Below are 12,145 nucleotides of genomic sequence, written 5' to 3'. Positions count from 1 at the left end.
ATTATGTGATTGGTAGGCCTCTAAATGACGAGGAATATAGAAGGGTGTTTAAGATTGAAGCTAGAAGGGCGTTCAAGATTGGAGCTTACCCTTGGTTTAAGGAGAAGGAAGAAGTCGGAAAACCAAATCGATTGGCGCAAGGTGGTGGAGCATCATGTGAGTATATCTTAATCCTTGTCATTATCTTTTCAGTATCACCATTGTCTTGCAATCGACGCTTGTATCTTTCCTAAGTTGTTTCATTCTTTGGGAGGCATGTTCGACCCATCTGGAGATCGAGAGTTAGAGGATGGATCTGAATAAGAAGCGAAGAGGCTCGTAGTAGAGGAGGGCAAGGGATCAGGCCTACGCATAGAGGTCGAGGACAAGGAGGGCGAGGAGGAGGAGGAGCAATAGTAGGATAGGACATTTGTTCGTTTTGTATCACGGCACTTTTGCCATTTTATAGCACATTAATTTGGCAGATTTTCCATTTTTGAGTTCTGTATTTTTGCAATTTTTTAGTGCATTACTTCAGTAGATTTGCCATTCTTAACTTCGGCACTAATTTTTCCATTTTGTAGACCTTTTTTGTAACATTGTAACATGATTTTGTAGACCTCTTTTGTAACATTTAAATAATCATGATGATAATGGAAAAAAAAATTGTGAGGCAAGCCCCATCCTGCCCCACAATTTTTTCTAAAATTTTGTTAAAATGTTGATATATATCGATGCCTATACCGACATTGCAGTGTCAGTATACACCAACATCAATAACGATGCCTAGGCCGACACTGACAACTAGCACTTATCGATACCCACACCAATGCTCACATTGAAGCTTTAATTACAATGTACACACTGACAGACATTTCAACACTTTTCACTTGTTTAAAAAAAAATCTTTGTATTTAGTGTTAGTATCATTGTGGAAAAGCGGCCCGTGTCTTGTAGTGTCTTGTACACATATAGTTGGATTAGAAATACAACATTATTATTATGATTAAAAAAAAACTATTGGAGTTCATTTGATTCAATTTCTTAGTCAAACAAAGGGCTTTTGCAACAAGTATAGTCCACATTTGGTAGCATAACCTAAGAATAAGTATTGGTTTTAGAATTTGAGGTTCAAACATTTTCCTATTGGTATAGTGGCTAAGATTATAATGAGCTAGCCTCCCCATCTACCCACGCCCTCAAAGAACAAATTGGTGCAACCCATCTCGGTGTGCTACACAAATATCGGTATGATGGAATTGTCAGCACCATCTTGCAAGGATATTTACTCCAAAAAGGATTTACGCTTTGCTATGGGCCACATAAGATGGCCATGAATATGATGCAATCAAATACACAACCAATTTTTTAACCTTGGCATAAAAGTATCGGCCATGATCTACGTTCCCATCTCCCCAAGGAAGAATCTATCATGAAAGCATCAACAATGAAGACCTGACTCACTTACATAGGTTGTAGCCCAAGAAGCATTGCTATAGAGAGCGTACACCATAAGTGGCTCTAGTCTAAGGCACATTACTATAAATAATATATGCTTTAAGTAGAGTGTTATACCAAGTGTAGCCTATTATGCGCATCCATACTTAGCATCTCCCTTGTCCACCAATTAGCAACCATTGAACTACAAATCTCAAGGGTAGCTCAAATCACCACCCCTTTGTTAGAACACATGAGGACCAGACCAGCTCATCAAGCGTTTTACACCTAGTTGGGATACACAACTCAACAAGTTGATGACTCCCATTGGTGCCATGAGTGTGGTGGGAAATAAACCCACCAACCTAAAGATAATGCCTCAGGAAAACATGGATCAACAGAAATCTTAAGTGGAGAACTAGAAGAATGAGAAGGAAACTTTATATCAAGTCTCTCTCCATTACTAGGCCTATATGATCCAATATCGAAAGATCCTCCTTGAGAAGGCAAAGATATTGGTTAAGGAAGGGAAGGTCATTGGATATGATGGTCTAGCGGACGTAAAAAAGTCAATCTATTAGACAAATGAGAAGACCCTAAGCCACTTACATCATGAAGGAAATCACACTAAAGAAAGTGGAAGAGTTGTTCTTTGAAGATATATATACAAGGACTGACTCCTTGGGGGGGGTCACCTCCAAAACATGCTAGTGGAAAAGTCAAATGTACAAGAAACTATGAATGGTCCTGTTGGGGATGAGGGTATTGTTGTTGGACCTAATTCAGAAAATGTGAAAGATAGTGGTAGCGTGGCTTTCAATCATAGAGATAGTGTGACTGAAAAAGTTGTTAATATACACATGGGTGGGAGAAGGATCCCACAAGTTGTTTCAACACCTTCTGGGAAAGACAACTTAGGATTATATTCATAATGTACACAACAATAGCTACGTCTTTAGCCCAATAGTATATAGCAACAGTGAGAGCAATCACTGCTATGATTGTAGCTAAAAGATGATCTAGTTTGCATCAAATAGATGTAAAGAATGACTTCTTGCATGGTGCTTTACAAGAAGAGGTGTACATGATGTAGGCATCAAGGTATGTATAGCATGCTCGCCTCAATTATGTTTGCAAGTTGCACAATGCCTTGTACGGCTACCCACATACACAAACATATATATGTATACATATATATAGTAGGTCATCGCCCCTTTCTCCCCGCAAAAAAAAGACACACATAGAGATGCAATCCTAAAAAAATAAAATTTCCAACTTAAAGTAATGGTAAGGCTTAACCAAAATCCCATTTGAAAACACCTAAAATGCATTCAAATGTTGAGATTTAAGAATAAAACCTAAGTTTTATTTCTTGAAATTAAAGACAACCTACACTCACAACCTTGAGACCTTATGAAGGCAGGTCTTTAAGGCCCCCTAGTAGAGGAGTAGTGTGCTCTGTACTTTATAGACCCATCATGACCTTTGATCTTGGCGTAGACTTCAGCACATGTTATATTTCCAACCAAACTTCTCGTTTTCTGTGTCAAAGAAGACCCAGTTATTGTGTAAACTAACACCGCCGATAACAAAATCAGCAAATGTATCTCCCGCTTGTTTCTCGAGGAAAGGCCAACACATTCGACGACGACCTGTTTGAGAAAGGTATACGAGGGCACTTCCGCTTGTACTCAACGTGTATATATTCCCATCCGCGAATAGAAAAGAAATGGGTGGTAAAGCTAGATCTGTCGGATAGTCCCAGCATGTGTCCATTCCAGGCGGCCCAGGAGGCACAGTCGAGTCAGGAGGTCCCAGAATTGGTTGCATTGCTGCCCTCCATGCATCTCGAAATGGAGTGTATGCATCCGACGTGATGATTGACAACATGTCGCCCGAGTCTATAACCACCCCGCCTGTGCTATCAGTTGGATCGATGTCAAACACTCCATTTGGGATGCCCACATTTTGACCGCCGACTATAAAGTCAACGACGTCTACGTAATGAAACACAGTACCTCCTTCCTGTAGCAAATCCGTTTCATAATAAGGGGCCGCTGCACGAAAGCCAGGTGCAATGTCAGCTCAACGGACTGCAAGGCGAGGGATGTCAGAGAATAGTCACGACTTAAAACGAGAAGAGAAGAATTACGATTGTAAATGAGAAGAGAAGAACGGATGATTGTATTTTGTATAAGCCTTTACGTGGGAAAGAATTGTCTCCAAATAAAAGATAACCGGAATTCGGGTCGGAGCCAATGGAAGCAAGGCAGAAGGAGAACGCAGGGCTGGCCCCCAGGCCAGCAAGAAATTGCTCTGGCCATGACAGGGCTCTTCCAAATCCTAAGCCAAGGACTCCTGAGGACGCGGTGGCCACACCAGCCTGGTTAGAAATCCCGCAGCCAAACGACAACGGATTGATGGTGATGGGAGTATCGGCCGGGTGTTGAGAAGCATCCCAGAAAGTGAACCTCTCTCTGGAAATGTATCCGAAGGATTGTGTTCCGTCAGCATAGCCGATATAGTAACGGCAACTAGAAGCGTCCGAACCGCGTCCGATATCGGGCTCGTTTTGCACCTGTTCACAGTAAGCATCTCCCTGAACTTGGGAAGAGAACGTGGTGGATTGAGTGTGATCGTATACAGGCAGGGCCTGCGGGTAGCAGGGCCTGGCAAGGTTTGCACTGAATCCACGGCAAATCACTGCCGGTATCCACGAGCATTAAGATGGGTTGAAAGAGGTCCGTCCCGGGAGCTGCACCGACGCCCAGCTGAATGTAGTACTCGGAAATCGATCCCCCTCGGAATGAACCCGTGGTAACGAGGCCCCAAGGGATGTTCTGAATCACTTTGGCTGAAAATTGGGTGGTTCGAGTTCGATTTAAGCGGCTGGCCAGCCGGTTAAATCGATGCTGCGAGACACAAGCATCGTCGCAGCCATGTGGGCGAAATGGGGAATGCGGATCGAAAATATGGCTGACGCCGAGGCGGGGTTGTTCATGTGGGCTCGTGAATGGACTACGAGCAAGGTCAGGAAAAGCTGTTGTAGCTGCTGCAACCGCCATAGCCAGCTGCAACAACAAAACGAAGAAGAAGCTGATGCTACACATATTGGCTAAGGTCAAAGTAAGATGATATCCTCTGTATCGTTGCATCTGTATGATTTATACAAGGGAGGCTTGGAAGCCTTGCCTCGTTGAGTACATTTGCATATGGTTCCTGATGTTTCCTGCCCAAAATATTCTAGCACATATCCCTCCTGGGTGCCATTGTTTTTGTCGCTCATCTTCCAAGAGCCATGGTTTTGGTCGCTTATCTTGTTGTCATCGTATCATTAGGGAGAATTCGCTCATCTTGCTGACTGATTTGTCAACTTGGTTTCAAACAGGTCTAAGTGGTTTTTTCCAAGTTTGTCGCTCATCTTGTTGTCATCGTCTCTTGCTCACTAATCTGTAAAGTGATTTTAAAATGTTAAGCTAGCACTCTTGCTTTCATGTCCCTAGAAGATTTCACTTGGACAAATAAATTACAAGAACCGAAATGTTTGGTGACACCCAAGATGCAACTAGCATAAATAGACAAGATCATCAATTCTATTTTCAAATAAGTTAACCATTCATAGAATAAAATTCAAGTAAATAAATAAGGCTCTTGCGTAGTCTCCATACATGGTAGGCATAGTTTGTATGCATGGTGATGAAAGCCTAATTACCAGCTAAGGAAGCAAGTTCCATGTTTTGCATAGAATATCATCCAGTGAGACTATCTCTTGAAAATAGTGAATTGCACTCAAAAGCAAACACAACCTAGCAAGACAAACTAAACCATGCATTATCTTGAATTTGCAAGTTATAATTACTTCACATCTTTAAATCCCCTTTAAAGGACCCTTGGACGAGCTATTCTTATTATACCACAAGCTTTTAAGATGCATGAAAATGTCCTTACAATAAGAGAAGTCCTTGATGCATTGCACCCTTGCTTAGCAACCACGTCGTGACTTCATTCACCCTAGTAAGTTACTCTTAGGTGCCACATACTTCCAACATGGCAAAGCAAATTGCTTGGCATTTTCTAATAATCACCTAAACTGCCTTATCATTCCCAAATAAATGAACCATGAAAGTATAGTACACTAAAGATTGGCTTTATTTCATATTTCCTTATCATATTTAGAAACTAAATTTGGGAATCTTTTACAATTATCGACAACTATGTTTCACTGTTTCACTATGGCTTGAGAAAACATGGCTGTATTTAGAGAGAGACCCTGCTCAAAAGATTATATGATTTCTCACCTTAGCCTTGTTGTGCATACATGTGATAAGTTCATATTAAGAGAACATTTCCGAATACTAGAGTGCTCCTCAACAACTTCTCATACATATCCAAATTAGTGTTGTGCGAAGCACAATACTATTTCATAGAAACCTTTCTAGCAATCTAATCTACCTTGTCAACTATGCCAATGCTACCACAAGCTCTTACGATGGAAGAAGAGGTTATTGCATTTAAAGAAAGCATGCCATAAGTACAAAATTAGTTTTAACATTTCAATTAGAAAGCTCATCAAGCGCTCATGCTTTAGCAAGAGCACTGGACTTGGCATGTATATATTGGTGGATGCATGTTTAGGTGGAGGTACACTAAACAATGAGCAAGCGGGAATGAGCCATGGCAAGAACAAGCAAGGGAGAACATAATTGGCATCACACATTCTAACATTTGAAAACACTTATAAATTTCTATGTGACATTATGGGCGCCTTCAATTGATCAAATTTGTTTTGATGTACTATATAGGAAATGGAAAAATGCATCCAAGATAGTTGATGCATAAATTCATTTTAATACACTATGTAGGAAATGGAGAAATGCATCTAAGAGAGTTGATGCATATAATGCAACGCCACAATGAAAATGATCTTCTTAAAAAACATCCCACTATGAATGCTTGGGTGGTGCACAATGCTCCCCTATAAAGGGAAGGTCTCTAGTCTCCAAAAGGAATATGTACTTTCGTGCTTCTACTTCATATCCTTGTAGTAATCAACCAACACACAATTGGCTGGAACAATAATACCCTACGGACTTTCACAAATTCTTGTAGTAGCTATTGGGTTTTTTGCTAAGATTTATCTAGCAAGCCTTCTCTTCTCAACCAACTATAGCATAGGATAGCTAAGAGTACATAAGAAGCTAGAAAAATTTATATCCCCGTATTGACTAGCCAGTTCTTGTGCAAATACTACAATGTCTAATGTAGACATAAGAGGCATCCTGCAAATTATTAGCCTTCTTATGTCTAATGTAGATATAAGAGGCATCGTACAAATTATTAAACATCCTTCTAATCAAACATTATAGTTCTGGAACACAGTCTACGATGATACCAAATCCATTTCTAGCCGATTGTTGGGAAGCTTTCCCACCATGAATTGCTTGATGATGTACTCAGATAACTCACCTCTAAAGGGGAAGGTGGGAAACTGCGAAAAACAACGGTAGATTCTGGTGAAAGTTAAAAAAAAACAGTGAACCTCTCCTTTTATAGACCCAACTCCACACACAGGCTGATATGTTGCCACACTGGTCGGTGTATTCAGCCAACACATGTGCACCATGTGTCCCAACTAACTACAACAACTAGTGTAATCCTATTATACCACCTGGTGTAGGGGTTCACCGATCAGTATTTTATTCATCGTTCAATGTTGTATTATACCATGCGGTATATTCAGCCTAATATGGCACGGTGTTGTGATACACTGAGTGGCATTTAGCTGGTCAACTAGTATACGTTGACTGGTTATTAAAGACTTGCTTTTTACGTTTTGAAAGTCGACAAGCACTTTCAGATTTTAAAAAAAGTTATTTTCTATAAAAAAACATACTAAAAACATCCCAACGTAGAATTACACTCAATCACATGTCAAAGTATGGAGAATGGGATGCGACTATATCCATGGTACATGTTAAAGCTATGAGGTTGATTGAGATACCAATGGGTGTTCAACTATTTGAGGTATGCATTGAACTTGGTAATCAATGTGGCATTGAGAACCCACCTTGCTTCTGCAATTGCATCTATTGTTTAGGTCTCACTACATCGAGTTACCATGCATGTCCTATTTGTGGTCGTTTGCTAGTTGCTTCACGGCAAGAGGACTTGAAGAAGGTCATCTATGAGAATCACCATTCAATTCTCCCACCTGATCACCCTAGATATGTTGCCCCTTGGAATGAAGTCCCTCTACAACCATTCACTGCAAGAGATTGGAAGTAAAATTGGGACCTCTCCATGACTCCTCCTCCATATGGCATGAACCAGTAAGGGTTCGTAACTATTGTGTGCTATATTGAATGGAAATAAAGATTGCATGCTAACACCATCTTTTGTTTAAATACTCCATCTTTTATCGGCTACCATATTGGTCATGTTAGAGCTATATATAACTTGCCCTAACTCAACGTAGTCCTCACTATATATATGCCTATGATCTATGAATAGAATCACTTTCTTGGGAGCAACTATTGTGTCGGTCTCTCTCCTCTTTCTCTTCTTCTCAACACAACTCTTGTGTCCGTCTCTCTCCTCTTTCTCTTCCTCTCAACATGGTATCAGAGCCTTGCTTTGCTCTAGCATGACTGTGAGGAGAAAGCGATATGTTTTTTGTTAATCTGGCAACACGATCATTCACAAAATGTTCTTTCTAATCTTTTCGACTACTTCATCGCTAGTTTTGAGTTCATATGCAAAAGTAATTAAAGATGCATCGCAAATTAGCATTATGGTAATGATTGATGAAAATGGCTCACGTTGGCTTGTTCAAAGCATAGGTGTCGATTATTTTGACTGGTTGGATCACCATATTTCGATTTCAGGTAAGAAAGTTATGGTTATTTCTTTTTGTTGCTTGCCATTAATAGACTGGTAAGAGAGTGTTTGGATAGGAAGATGGACACTCATAACAGAGAAAAATTGATCTAGGACATGAGGATGGAAAAGGTTCATACTTTCATAGAATGAACAATATTTGAAGCAAAATCAAACGCAATGAAATATATATATATATATATATATATATATACTTAATGATAAGAAGCTTCTTGATACGGTGTTGCCTTCCCGCTTTTAGTCTCCACTAGTTGATCACACCATCTTGCACTCAGTATTTGCGTTCCCTTAGATTTAACACATTGGCATATCATGATTTTACATTCCCACATGAAGAAATAAGATGCTCAATCACATAAAGCAAACTTCTTTAGCTATAGGACTCCATAAAAATCTAGATGAAGAGGAGACCTAGCTAGGACTCCATAAAAATTTAGATGAAGAGGAGACCCAACACCCATCGGTCATATCCATAAAACCAAGAGTGCAAGATCATTGTTGTAAGCGTAGTCAATCTTCAGGGATCAAGATCTTATCTAATCAATGCCAAGTAGAGTCTCAATCTTATCATTAAGAGTAAGGTAGCCCAATCTACATGCTTTTACAAGTGATAATTATATACGTTCAACAAGCCAGAAAGTTGATTAAGAAAATCACTTGGACAAAAGGCTATCTATCATATGAAAGTAATTTTTATTTTTTTTAGGTCATCAGTGAAAACAAGAGTTTAGCGCTTCAGCACTTGTGGTTTCATGCTGCTTTTGCAAAAGTAAAAGCCAATGATGCTTCACATATATTAAGCTAGTTTTTATTTAGGGCATCCTGTACTAACCAGTTTCTTATTTAGTTCATTGCTTGATGAGTCGTTGTGTAAGTGCTTTGCTAGTCGACATTCATAGAATGTCCTTCAACCAAAGAGCTCTGTCAATATCTATACTCGGGTGCCTCACAAAACTTGATTGTTTTTCAGTAATCACTATGACATACATCCTCAGGGGGGTCACTCATCATATGTAACCCTATCACGCGAGTTCGAGAGAAGGATATTTTTTATTTCTAAAATTTACAAAAATAAATATACATAAGGGACTATCTAAAATAGTTTTGAGAAAAATTTACAGATTTGTATAGAAAAGGGATACATTTTATTAATGAAAATTTTATAGATAAGGGATTCTAGAAATAGGCCTTAAATGCACATGGTATAGAGGGTTTATACATAGTGACCCCCCCGAGCATACATCTACGTGTTCGAGCTTTTCTTTGCCTGTTGGTATAGAGATAAACCAACTTTCTTTCATGTTGTACATGATTGGGAACCATGATATCATCGTAGTTCAGTACAATGCTTTGTTCATGATATTCTACTTGAAAGGTTATGTTATTTGTATTCCACTACATTCATATGCTTGGTGCTTTATTCACAATGATAATACATGTATTATTATGTTTTGCTTGCAAGTTTAGCTACAGCTTCAAGTTTCCATAAATCTCGTTTAAAGAGACTTACCAAATATTCTATATCAAGCTTTACTTTCAGCATGAGCTGATTGATTCAAAGGACCTTCCAAAATATTTTGTATTGTTTTGAAGGCTAGATTTTCTTCAATTATCTTATCATTTACTTTTGATTTCCTAAATGTTTCATGTTATTTTGAAGGTGAGAGTTACTTTCGATTATCTTATGATTTTGAAAGCAGGTTCTCTTTCATCTTTGTTAATCAAGCATGCCTATAGGCTCCATTGTATTTGATCTAGAGTAGAGGCTAAATATCATGTAGGTATGCTTGATATGCAAAAGAAAATGTCGATCTAATGTTTCTTTCTCTCTTATAAGCTAATATCTTGCTTGACTTGCTCATCATGTATTCCACACTAGCTTCACTTTCATAAGTTGGTTCATCCTATGAAAGAAAAGGACTTGCCGAATATTTTACGTTGTTAACATTCTAACATGTTTTATTTCAATGTTTCTTTTCTATTTAGCTTTGATATCATTACTCCTTGGATACGTTACTTCACATATGCAAAGGTGCTTCTCACATGTTTTCTTATCGTTTTGAAGGCGCTCGTTTATTTCTAAGGTGAGCTGATATGCTCTCTTTCATCACACTCTATTGTTTCTTTGAGTACATGCAGGTTTGCACAGATTCCTAGATATAATCCAATGGACTAAATACACATTAGATACCTATAGGATGAGTACATATACTTTGTTTTTGATACTCATCTATATTTACGAGTGCATGCAAGGTCTTGCTAGACCAATGATTTGTTCCTTCTTTGTGCATTAACTTATTGATGACTTATGGTATGTATTTACTTATTGGTTCAAGCACGGCATACTTTTATTTCACCCTTTACGTGGTGAGGTATACTTATATGTCTTTCACAATGAACACCTATGGCCGACTTATTGAGTACTCGTTTGGTTGTGGCATCTATGGATTACTTATTGCATGCTCGTTTAAACGTGGCAAGATTCAACATCTTTTAGGTGTCAATATTTATGAACACATATGGCAAATTACTTGAGTACTCATTTGGACGTGGCATATGGCTAAGTACTTGAGTACACGTCTAGACATGGTACATGGATTATTACTGACTCCTCATATGGATAAACACATATTTACTCATCTGGACGTGGTACATGGATTATTACTATGTCCTCATTTGGATGTGACGTATATTTATCTAGCTTTCACGACGGACACCTATGGATTACTTATTGAGTACTCATTTCGACATGGTCATATTGCATACTCATTTGCACATGGCAAGGTTCAATGTCTTTCAAATGAACACATATGGATTACTTCTTGAGTACTCGTTTGGACATGGCACATATGGATTATTTATTAAGTACTCATTTGGACATGACACATATGCATTACTATTGAGTACTTGTTTGGATGTGATCACCATTCCCAGATGCCCATTTTCTTGGTTACTTCTGGATATTCTTTGTAATCTTGGATGCTCGTCTTTCTGGTTGTTCAGTACTTTTGCAAGCGAAGAGGTTGTTATTTCATTCCTGCTATGATTATGTAAGCCATGTCTAATCCACACAAGCTTGCCTCTTGTCATACGTGCATGGCTTATTCTCATTGTATTTTTGGTTGTTCGATACTTCCAGCTGCCCAATTGTTCGGTACTTCTAGGATGTCCAATTGCTCATATTTCTGGTTGTTCGGTACTTCTGGCTACCCAATTTTCAGTACTTTTTCATTCCCGCTATGATTATGTCAGCTGTGTCTAATTCACACAAGCTTGTCTCTTGTCATATGTGCATGGCTTATTCTCATTGTATTTTTGGTTCTTCAGTATAGTTTTTCAGTACTTCTGGGATGCCCAATTGCACGTTCATATTTTCGATTGTTTGGTACTTTCGACTGCCCAGTTGTTTAGTACTTCTGGGATGCTCAATTGTTCAGTACTTTCAGATGTCTGGATGCTCATTGTGTTTTAAGATTATTGGTTCTTGATTTGCAGGATCATTATGGGCCTTTCTATTGTGTTGCTATGGCTTTCTTACACTATGCAAGTGACATTTCAACCCTGGCTTTATGAACATATCAAATCTAATACTTAAGGATCCTCGAATGCTCGTTGTGTTTTTGGATTATTGGTTCTTGATTTGCAAGAACTTTATGGGCCTTCCTATTGTGTTGCTATGGCTTTCTTACACTACCCAAGAGACATTTTAGCCATGGCTTTGTGGACATCTCAAATCGCCCCTCCATACTCATCTTTGGAGTGACCGAAGTCATTTTCTCATACATTCATCCTTGGTATAATAGAAATGGACACTTGAATATTTGCTATGTTC

General features: G+C 38.8%; 1 pseudogene; it reads right to left on the bottom strand.

Moving 5' to 3' along the window:
* Positions 1-2,919: 2,919 nt before the first annotated feature.
* LOC147895380 (protein ASPARTIC PROTEASE IN GUARD CELL 2-like) lies at positions 2,920-4,481 on the bottom strand (annotated as a pseudogene).
* Between the last annotated feature and the right edge of the window lie 7,664 nt (positions 4,482-12,145).

Source organism: Dipteris shenzhenensis, chromosome 13 (genome assembly GCF_047967505.1).
Source record: "Dipteris shenzhenensis isolate YYH24624 ecotype China chromosome 13, Dip_SZ_1.0, whole genome shotgun sequence".
NCBI classification, from domain to species: Eukaryota; Viridiplantae; Streptophyta; class Polypodiopsida; order Gleicheniales; family Dipteridaceae; genus Dipteris; species Dipteris shenzhenensis.
Note: the sequence above shows the minus strand (reverse complement) of the source record. Positions and strands in the feature narration are given on the sequence as shown.